The 10172-nt window shown below is 41.4% G+C and overlaps 1 long non-coding RNA gene across 1 annotated transcript; it reads right to left on the bottom strand.

Annotated features, from left to right (window-relative positions):
* Window positions 1-2984: 2984 nt before the first annotated feature.
* Window positions 2985-5246, bottom strand: LOC122486406. The gene is made up of 3 exons (XR_006298145.1): window positions 4820-5246; window positions 4267-4359; window positions 2985-3487 (listed from the first exon to the last, which is right to left on the bottom strand). It is a non-coding gene; the product is annotated as an uncharacterized LOC122486406 (long non-coding RNA).
* Between the last annotated feature and the right edge of the window lie 4926 nt (window positions 5247-10172).

The following is a 10172-nucleotide window of genomic DNA, read 5'->3' as shown; positions in this document are numbered from 1 at the left end:
CCACAACTTATTTCCTCTAGGAGACCTCTTCTGGCCACTGAAGGCTAGATGAGATGTCCTCAACTTCCCTGAGGACCACATACCCAGACCTGTCGGACCAGGCAGCACACTCTATTTTCACAACCTGTTCCTAGTCACTACCTGCCCCCACAATGGACTGAGTGCTCCCTGAGGGCACAGATTTCATCTCCTTGAACAGCACCCAGCACTGGGTAGGCATTCAGAGCCTGATCAAATAAGGAACATATAAGCAAATGAGTCCTATATCTTTTCTCTTCGAGCAGCAGTGTAAAAATCTCAGGGCTATATTCCTCTTCTAATTTCACATCATCCTCCGCCATGAAATTGGCCTCCCTGGAAAGTTATCCCAAATCCTGTGTCCTTGTGAGGTGTGTTGGACCCAGAGTCATAACACCTGGGTTAGAGTTCTGGCCCGTCACACCCTTGATGTAGACCTAGGGTTTCACCCTTGCCTCCATTCTCCCAGCAGTGAAATGCGCTCTGTAACAGCCCCTGATCCATCCTAAAGGCTGTGATGTGGATGAAGTATCGCAACGCAGGCACTGGGATTAGAATAGTGACTGACACAGAGCAAAACCCTAGTAAAGTGTGAGTAGGAAGAACAGTAATAGGAATACATGTAGGTATAAGAGCAATCATATTAGGGGTGCCTGGGTGGCTCAGTCGGTTGAGCGGCCGACTCTGGCACAGGTCGTGATCTCGTGGTTTGTGGGTTCAAGCCCCGCATCGGGCTCTATGCTGATAGCTCGGAGCCTGGAGCCTGCTTTGGATTCTGTGTCTCCTTCTCTCTCTGCCCTTTCCCGGCTCATGCTCTGTCTCTCTCTATCTCCCAAAAATAAAGAAATGTAAAAAAAAATGTTAATAAAAAAATTTTTAAAAAGAGAGCCATCATATTAGTAGTATTCCCTAAAATACTGAGCTTAAGGAACCAGGGAGGGAAGATTAGAACACAGCTGCACTTTTTTAAAAGTTTATATGCTATTTGGTGCTTTCCCTATAAAAGGTATAACTTCTTCATCAAAATAGGACCGCATCAAGGCACCTGGGTAGCTCAGTCAGTTAAGTGTCCCACTCTTGGTTTCAGCTCAGGTCTTGATCTCACAGTTCATGGGTTCGAGCCCTGCATTGGGCTCTGTGCTGACAGCATGGAGCCTGCTTGGGATTCTCTCTCTCTCTCTCTCTCTCTCAAAATAAATAAACCGGAAAAAATATCAAAAGAAAATAGTACCATGACTTCTTTAGGTACTAAATAATAATTTTAAAAATGAAAAAAGAATAATTCTTATGTGCCAAGGACTATGCTAAACATTTCCATGCATGATGTAATTTAATGTTTCAAGTTATGCTCTGTTAACCCCAGGAAACAGATTCAGAGAGGTTCAGTCAACTGCCCAGGACCACACACCTGATAAGTTGAAGCATCAGGATTTGAACTTTAATCTGTTTGTTTCCTTAATGGCCTCTCCCTTCCATTAGAGTGAAAGCACTATGAGGCAAAAGACCGCATCTGTTCTCTTCATTATCGTATTCACAGCCCACTGCACGGTGAATAATCAGTAATAGAAAATGCTGGAATGTGTGAAAAAAATGAAACTAAATGAATGAATAAATCCAGAACCTAAACTCTTAACCAGCTAAGTCCCTTAATTATCTGAGAAGAATACTATTTTAAAAAAAACACGACACCGACAAAATGAGAAGCTGGGTGAGAAGTTTTATAGGAACAATAATAGTGATAACCTGTTATTTATGGAGTGGCTGCTTTATTGTTCCTGCACTAAAGCCTTATAAAGATATCTTTAATCCCTCCCCTGATCCATAAGGTAGATATTATCATATTTTATAAATACATTATGTCACCCAGTGATGCAAGATCTGAATGCAGGTCTGATGGTCCAAAACCCAACACTTTTCCCTTCAGGTTTCCATCTCTAAAGTGGGAACAAAGGCAGGTGTGTGCTTGGCTTACTCTCAAACACAAGGTTCATGACCACGAATCCTCAGGAGATACAAGAAGCTTCACAACCCTGTTCACCGTGGCCAAGAAGAATCATCCATGACGCCAGATTACTCTAGGTGCCCTGTGTGCGCAGAGCTTTGTTTGGTCCCTTCCCTGTATTTTACAGATTGAAGGAATACTCAGAATCATGTACCTTCTGCTCACTGTTTCCTTCAGGGAACAGGTGTACAAGGCTTGCACTCAGACCTCTGAGTGTGAACTGTGACTTTACCTGAACACTCGACACTTAGTTTGATTATACCCCCACGCCTCTGACAAAACGTCATACCAAGCCCGGGATTTGCTTACACCTGTCGGTAAACCCCTGTAAAACCTTCCCATGTCTCTGGTGGTGACCAGTCCTGAAATGCCCTCCCGCTTCAGCTCCATGCTCTAAATAATGCTGTCTGATGAAAACAGATGAGAATCAATCAATCTTTCCTTCAGTTACCCAACAAATAATTGTTGGGTGCCGACTATATATCCATACGTGGTCACTTTTGTAGAGGGCACAAAAAGAGGCACCAAATAAAATAAAAGGCAACAACTGCTGTTGCTGTCGACTTTCCTCACCTTTCTGCATATATAGGCAGAATATTCATCCCCCAAAGATGTTTGCATCCAAATCCTTGGAACCTGTGAACTTGTAACTTTACCTTGCAAAAATGACTTTGCAGACATTTAGGGTTTTGAGGTGGAGGGTTGGCCTGTTATCTGGATGGGCCCAACCTCGGCACACGAGTCCCTAGCCAGAGACTTTGCCTGCTCAGGTGAGAGGCAGAGGGAGATGGAACCATGGAAGAAGGGTCACAGGGACGTAACAAGGCTGGCTTTGACGACATGAGCCACGGGCTGTGGATAGTCTCTAGAAGCTGGAAAAGACGAGGAAACAATCTCCTAGGGCCTCCAGAATGGACACAGTCCTGCCAACATCTTGATTTTAACTCAGTGAGAATTCGAATGGTAAGATAATCAATTTACATGGTTTATTTGCTGTAATTTGTTACAACAGCAATAGGAAACCAATGCACACTGCAACCAAAAGAGAAAGCGTTCTCCTAGACTTCCAAAGGGTAGGAAAATTGATTTTTTTTTCAGTACTTCAAGGGTAAATATCAAATTTTATGCCTAAAAATTGGAAAGTACAAGAATGTAATGAATAATAAAATAAATATTAGTACTGGATACACTTGGTACCAGCTGCAAAAATATCTATCGCACGTATCACATTGCAAATCTTCCAAGATCAATATGCAACATTAGTGGATTAAAACATGCTCCCTCACTAGTTGGGGTAGATGGCCATTCCTTTTAACCAGTCAGCAGAACTCCAAACTGTTCACCAAAAAAGAGCTGCATCAATCACTTGATTTTCATTGTTTAACTTCAAATATTTTCATTGGTCACATTCACCTGTAAATTTGTTCTTTCATAAAAATGTGTTTTCCACTCTGATCATTTCATCCACTGGGAAGAGAAAGAAAAAAAGAAAGATTGGAGCTGTGCCAAAGGGAAAAAAAAATTAATTTTCTTGCAGCGGAGGATCTTGTTAAAATGAAACATCTTTCCCATGAAATGGATGCTAACACAACACAATGGAATACTAATAAAGTCCTTTCATAATATTTTTCCTAAAGATTACTTGCATTTTAAGAATTGCCTTTTATATCGCCCCCAAGTGATGCTTAAAAAGATAAATCGCTTCTGAACAAGAGTTACTTTTTCCTTGCATTTCTGGTTAACTTACACATGCTTTTGTGAAGTTATCTTGAGTCAAGGAAACTTCACAACAGAAAAGATCATTTATAGTTAAAAGGGATAATTTGTATGATTTAAAGAAAAGCTAATAAAGCCCCAGACTGTCCCAACATAGATAGCACAGGCGCACGGCAGGACCATATTTGTGCTTCACAACCTCGGGTGGGGGGGGGGGGAGTACTCATGTTTAATATTTCACAAACAAAATATTCATTTTATGTGCATTTAATACATGAAATCTTAAACCCAAGCTTTGAAAAATTCACTTCACGAGGAACAGTGAATGCATCATGCTTTTGGAACTTGTGCAGGGGTTCTATAAATTTTTAAGGAAATATGTATCTACTTTCCTCTCCCTCAAGAAAGAGGATGGTGGATAAAGAAAATGTTGATGGTGTCAGGGTACTTGGATTGTTGGTGAGCAGGTGTGAGCTGGTGAATGAGCCTCTGGTGAATTGAAAGCTTTTAAAAGAGATTGATTCTCTTACCTAATTATTTCAAACATGCTTTTAAAGGTATTAATTACTTGTGGAAAAGATTCTCCATTTGCCTCTAAATTGTTTCTTTGGGTGATTCTTTGCCTGAAAAAAAATGACTGGGGTAAAAGCGAGCATTCTGTCACCGTCATTTTAAATCATGTATTTAAACAATACATTGACATGTTACTTTACAATTATACAAACTATATTTACACGCAATTAGAACTATTCAAACATATTTAAAATTATATTAAATATTTACAATTACTTTCTATGTAAAATACATTCATATGTAAAATCATTACCTGCATTACATGTGATATATACGTAAAAACATTTGTATGCAGATAAAGGTGTGCAAATATACCTATATCCATATATAAATATATATAAATGCTAGATTGAGCACCTCTTAAAAGATCTTTTTTTTTTTTTTTTTAGTTTGTGTACGTGTGCGTGTATGTCACATAATTCTATGGAAACTTCTATTTAGTTCACCTTGCAGAATTGTGTAAAATATAATTACACACCAATCAGCACCTTTGCTACCTTCAATACCTACCCTCCATGTTACAAAGTTGTTTCTTCAATGACTTTTCAGTTTGATCTGCTGGAGGCATTTGAAACTGCATCAAAAAGGCATCTTTGGTTGGCCTGAAACATTTTAAATACATCAAATCTAGAATCGCAGGAGCAGACACCCCTGTAATCAAGTCATCGGAATATTACACACAATTCCATACTGCCTTGTGACTTAATTGTGGACTTTTAGCAGCCTGGGGCATTCAGGTTCACACGAGAAAAAATGTTTGCAACCCCTCAGGCACAGAATATTCTCACTGTGCAGAAGGAACAATTTCCAGTGACAAGAGCCCATTTTGCCAATTTGCTGTCCAGAACTCAGACTAATGAGTCACAGACAGCAGAATAAAGAAACTTAACACTCTTGGCATTAATGAGTAGGGTAAGGATTGGTCATTTTAAATGCTCCTCAGTAATGCCATAAAGTAACAAAATAACATTAAAAAAAAAAAAACCCACAGGCACCTTGGCGTTTGAGCAACGACTTTATTTTAACCCAGCATCTGCCAAAATTTGTAGGAATACCTTCCCTATGCCAAGAGTTCTCTATCTTTTTCCACATAAACATTTGAAATAAAGAAGAATACCTTTAAAAAGTAACCATATCAATTTTGTTCACTCCCATTAGACTTTTAAAAATACTACCACTATTCCCCGTCACCCGTCTAGTGTTTTAAAAGCTTTATCACTAATGTGAAATATATAGATAAGAGAAACACAGAAAGTAAAAAAATCATCAAAAATGCATCTTTGGTTCCCCCAAAATACATTTTAAGACACTGAATGAATATGTAATTGTTAAAACCAACACAGAGGACCGAAGCCTTTCTTTCGATGTTCCCAACAGGATAATAGAGTGTAACAGTTTATAAACACAAGCCAGGAATTAAAATTAAAAACTACCCCAGGTCAGAAATGAGACCACTTTATAATTAGAGGAAAAAACTACCAGTCCCCAGTGGAGATTAAGAAGGGGATGATTTCTGAAAATGTACATGAGAGGGACAAAAATAAACAACTTCCACAGTCTGGTGGCACAATTCTGTTCCCTTGTGATGGAAACACAAAAAGGAGTCTCTAACAAGCTCCAAAAATATGTGTGTGTGTATTTTAAGTAAAATGTAGCTTTCCAGACAACTACGTTTTTCTGCTGGAAATAATGAACTAACATAAAAATGATATAAGGATGTGTGTAAAAAGGACATTTAAGAGAAACAGGTTGAAGAGCTTCATAAATTTACCAAAGATTGAATTAAAGCTGGATGTGTAAGATGTAGTGATAAAACAATTGGGGGCTGTTCCTTCTTTAAGCAAGGATGGTTTGGGCTTTATCAGGAACCGGGCTTGCATAACTAATCAGTGGCATGACCAGCCCCGACTCTGAAACGGGAGTCCCAGGCAGTCCCTTGCATAGAGGCGCAAAACTCATTACGTTTGATATGCCTTGTTCTTGACCTAAATGCAATAGAAATTCTTCCTTGGGGTGCATGATATACATGAAAAAGTACAACTTCTTTTTAAAACGCCATTAGAATATTTTATTGTGTGTGGACATACACTCTTGTTACTCCTAAATGCTATTCTATTGAGTACAGTTTATATTCACTGGCAAAGCGAAATCTCCGGGGAAGCCAGAGAGGGAATGCAATTTCTAGTAATAACAGCTCACAACAGTGAATACTATCCACTTATCCCCACAATTTCCAGCTATTTTGGACTCCTTTCTGAATTAACCTTTCATATCAAAAGGAGCAATTCTGCACACTAGAGACTCTGGCACAATTTCATGCATAATTTATTCACTCAGTTCAACATTAAACGCACAGTCCTTGACTTTGTCAAGGTGGATTCTGTTGGCAGACTTCACAAGCAGCAAAACAGGAGAAAGGAGATCTACAGTTCAACCTCTTCACCTATTCTGTCTGGCGAGAGATGGTGGTGGGGGTGGAGGGAAGAGAAAAATAAGGCAGAGAGCTCTGTCATCTGTAGAATCCCTGGCAAGAACACAGTATTTTCACATCAGTAGCCTCTGAAAGGTTTTGTTTTGTTTTGTTTTGTTTTGTTTTTTTCTTTTTTTAAAGCCCAGAACAACTGAAATAAGCTTGAATTCTGTTTCACCAACCAAAGTCTGGGGCAATTTGTTACCTGACCAGCCCACCGCTCACAGGAAAACAATACTTGTGTCTCGCGTTGCTTAGTAGAGGCGGGTGGAAGAAATGAACTTGAAGCTGTTATTCAAACAAACCCGCACATTAGCTTGAGGTCATATTAGAAGGGCTCGTTTTAGAGACTTAAATAATGCAGACTTCCCAATGAGATCCCAAATCCCAGATATGCACTCCCAAATTGGCCTTCAAGAACAGAGACATGGGTTTTTTTCTCCTAAACTACCCATTTGAACCCTCCGAGGAGGGCTGTGTGTGTAACCAGTTGTAAAAACGGAACCCTGATGCACCAAGAAACTGTTCCTCTGCCTTCTCAGAGTCGGCTGAAGCTCGGAGTAGACAGGAAATCCATTTTCTCTCCTTTAAAGGCCACCTTCCTCAGAGCTATTCAGTCAGATACCTGAGTCCAACTACTGTTTAGGTTGAAACCCACAGATGGCTCTTCTTCAGTCTCATGGATTATAAACGATTCGGTTCCTCCTGTAACAGATGGGGTTTTTTTTCCCTGTTAATGATGACTATATAAATACTTAATATGTGCCAAAAACTTTAAGTTTTCACAATGATTACTGAATTAATTCCACTGATTCCATGAAACGTCACCATGAGATGGTTAGTCACATCACACGCCGCCGATGAAGAAACTGAGGCTCTGAGGTCTCAATGATTACGCAGACCCTTGCAGGCCTCGCTCTCCGTTGAAAGGCAAACCACGAAACGAACGCAATAATGAAATTTTAACGCTGAAACAGATTCAACGTGATTTCCCTAAACGCGCTAGACAATGGTCTCTAACTTATCACTTGCTCATTAAAATATTACCTGCCAGAAGGCAAGGCCCGCTTTCCAAACCTGTGAATAATATGAGGCCCAAGAGTGCACAATGAGACGCCTTTGGAAATACCACAAAATGCTAGAACTTTTCACACAGGACACCTTGGCAAAAGCCTTTAAATCTAAACTTTCTTAGCCGGCTTCCCCCACAGTCTAGTTAGAAGAAGCCCAAAGCGCATAAATTGGAGCCTTACCAAAACCGAGCCTCACTTTTATAATTTGCCTTTAAATTTACTGCAAGACCATGAAAATTAAATGCCTCAGATACCGTCGAAGTAGCTCACTGAGAGTTCAGCCGTTCTCCTCAGTAACCATTCAGCAGCCTTTTTATTGTCTCGAGGCTCTGGATTTGGACCAAATCCTTGAAATCTGTGAAAACTCAGAGATGAAGCAGGTTTTCAGTTTATGACTTTTTCAAGCCAAAGATTCCCATCTTAATGATAACATAACAAAATGACCTACCAAAATCGAGTTTACAAGTATCGCTTTCCTCTCGATTCCATTTCCTCGCCTCCCCAAGCCACTGTGCTCAGGAGGCAGTGGGAATACACAAGGCCCACTGGATGGGTCGGACTCAAGATGGCTGGAGTCCTTGACATGCCCACCCCTCACCTCCCTTGCTGCAATGTTCCCAATGGCCATGAGCATCACAACAGTGGCCTATAGCCTCAGGTCCCTTGGAGTAAGATCTCCTGCTTCCAGAGTGACGATCACGTCACAACACTTCTAGAATCCTATGTCTCGGAAGCTAAACACTATGTCAGGGCTCTACTTCCCGATACATGCTGGGAACCATGTCAGTTCCTTCACTTCCTGGCCCGGTGACCTTGGGCACACGTCTTCATTTTTCTGCACCTCAGTTTCCACGTTAGGAAATACGATGAATACTATCTCGGTTATGGAACTCTCGTGGCAATTTAAGGTGGTAACCTTTTTTAGTTGCTTAACTCACAGCCTGGCACAGAGGAGTGCAGTAGTCATAGGTAACATTCATTTGCTTTTCACCACAGCTTTCGGTTTAATCTTCATAACACAGAGGTTATCCGCCATATTTGTCAGACAGACGCAGGAGCCAAGCTCAGAAAGTCAGTCACATGGCTCAGAAGATAAGCCAAGAGTTGGCCTCGGGACATCTATCTCTCTTTGACATCAGATCGCAAGAAGCTTACAGGGCCATCCTGTGCTGCCCCGCTAATAAATGTTACTCAAAGGAGGTCCACAAGAGCAGACAGAGTATGGAGGAGAGATTTGGGAAGGGCCATAAACTTACCTCACAGCTAAATAAATTTGATTTGCTACTTATTCCTACATCATCGTCCAAGCACTCCATAAAAGGGCTGTCCAAACAGGTGCTCCAGCAGGGCCCCCTCGCCGGGGGGGGGGGGGCATCCAGCCACCAGCTGCTGCTTACACCTGTGACCTTTGCAGAAAACTTGCCTTTGGCAGACAGGAGCCGCTTCCTCTGAGACAGAGACCTGCAGGGGGTGGGTTAAGCAATATTCTCCAGGGAAGGAGAACACAGAGAACGTGTATGTAGAAATTTCGCGTAAGGAATTGGTCCACACGATCATGGAGGCCAGCAAGTCTAACTCTGCAGTGTGTCAGCAGCCTGTAAGCTAGGAAAGCTGGTGGCACAGTTTCAGTACGAAGGCCGGCAGGCGGAGACCCAAGAGAGACGATGGTGCAGATGAAGTCCACGGGCAATGTGCTGGAGGATTCCCTCTTGTTTGGGAGGCTGGATTTCTTTGTTGTATTCAAGCCTTCGACTGATTGTGCAAGGCCCACCCACATTATGAAGAGCCATCTGCTTTACTCAAAACTCACGCATTTAGATGTTAACCTCACCCAAAAACATTCACCAAGTGGACACAGAAAATTTACTCTCACTGGAGCTTGCCCCCAGCCTTCCCCATCCAGATGGCCAATGACTGATTAATATAGGATTCAAAGGGCTCAGGCAGAATGACTTTCTAGATCGGACTGAAGCTAGACTTCATATAAAATCGTATCCTCGCTTGAGACTTTCTCCTTCCCTATTCAGCTTCCGTCTCTCTCCCTCTCTTTCATCCTCTCTCTCTCTCTCCCCCACCCCCTCTCCTTCACTTTCTTTCTCTTTCTCCCTTTCTCTCTCTCCCTCTCTCTTTCTACCTTTCTTTCACTCTCTCTCTCTCTCTCCATAGCAAATAGATTAGTGTTTTAAATTTCTAAGTCATATTCTCTGACCTTCTTTCTCTTCTGTAAGAACCCCCGCATGGAATGGTAGGTTTACAGAGCCAAACGCCTTCATACAGCATTCAACTCCCTCCATGCCCTGCGCTCAACAACTTTGCTAAA

The sequence above is a fragment of the Prionailurus bengalensis genome, chromosome A2 (assembly GCF_016509475.1).
Source record: "Prionailurus bengalensis isolate Pbe53 chromosome A2, Fcat_Pben_1.1_paternal_pri, whole genome shotgun sequence".
NCBI classification, from domain to species: domain Eukaryota; kingdom Metazoa; phylum Chordata; class Mammalia; order Carnivora; family Felidae; genus Prionailurus; species Prionailurus bengalensis.
Note: the sequence above shows the minus strand (reverse complement) of the source record. Positions and strands in the feature narration are given on the sequence as shown.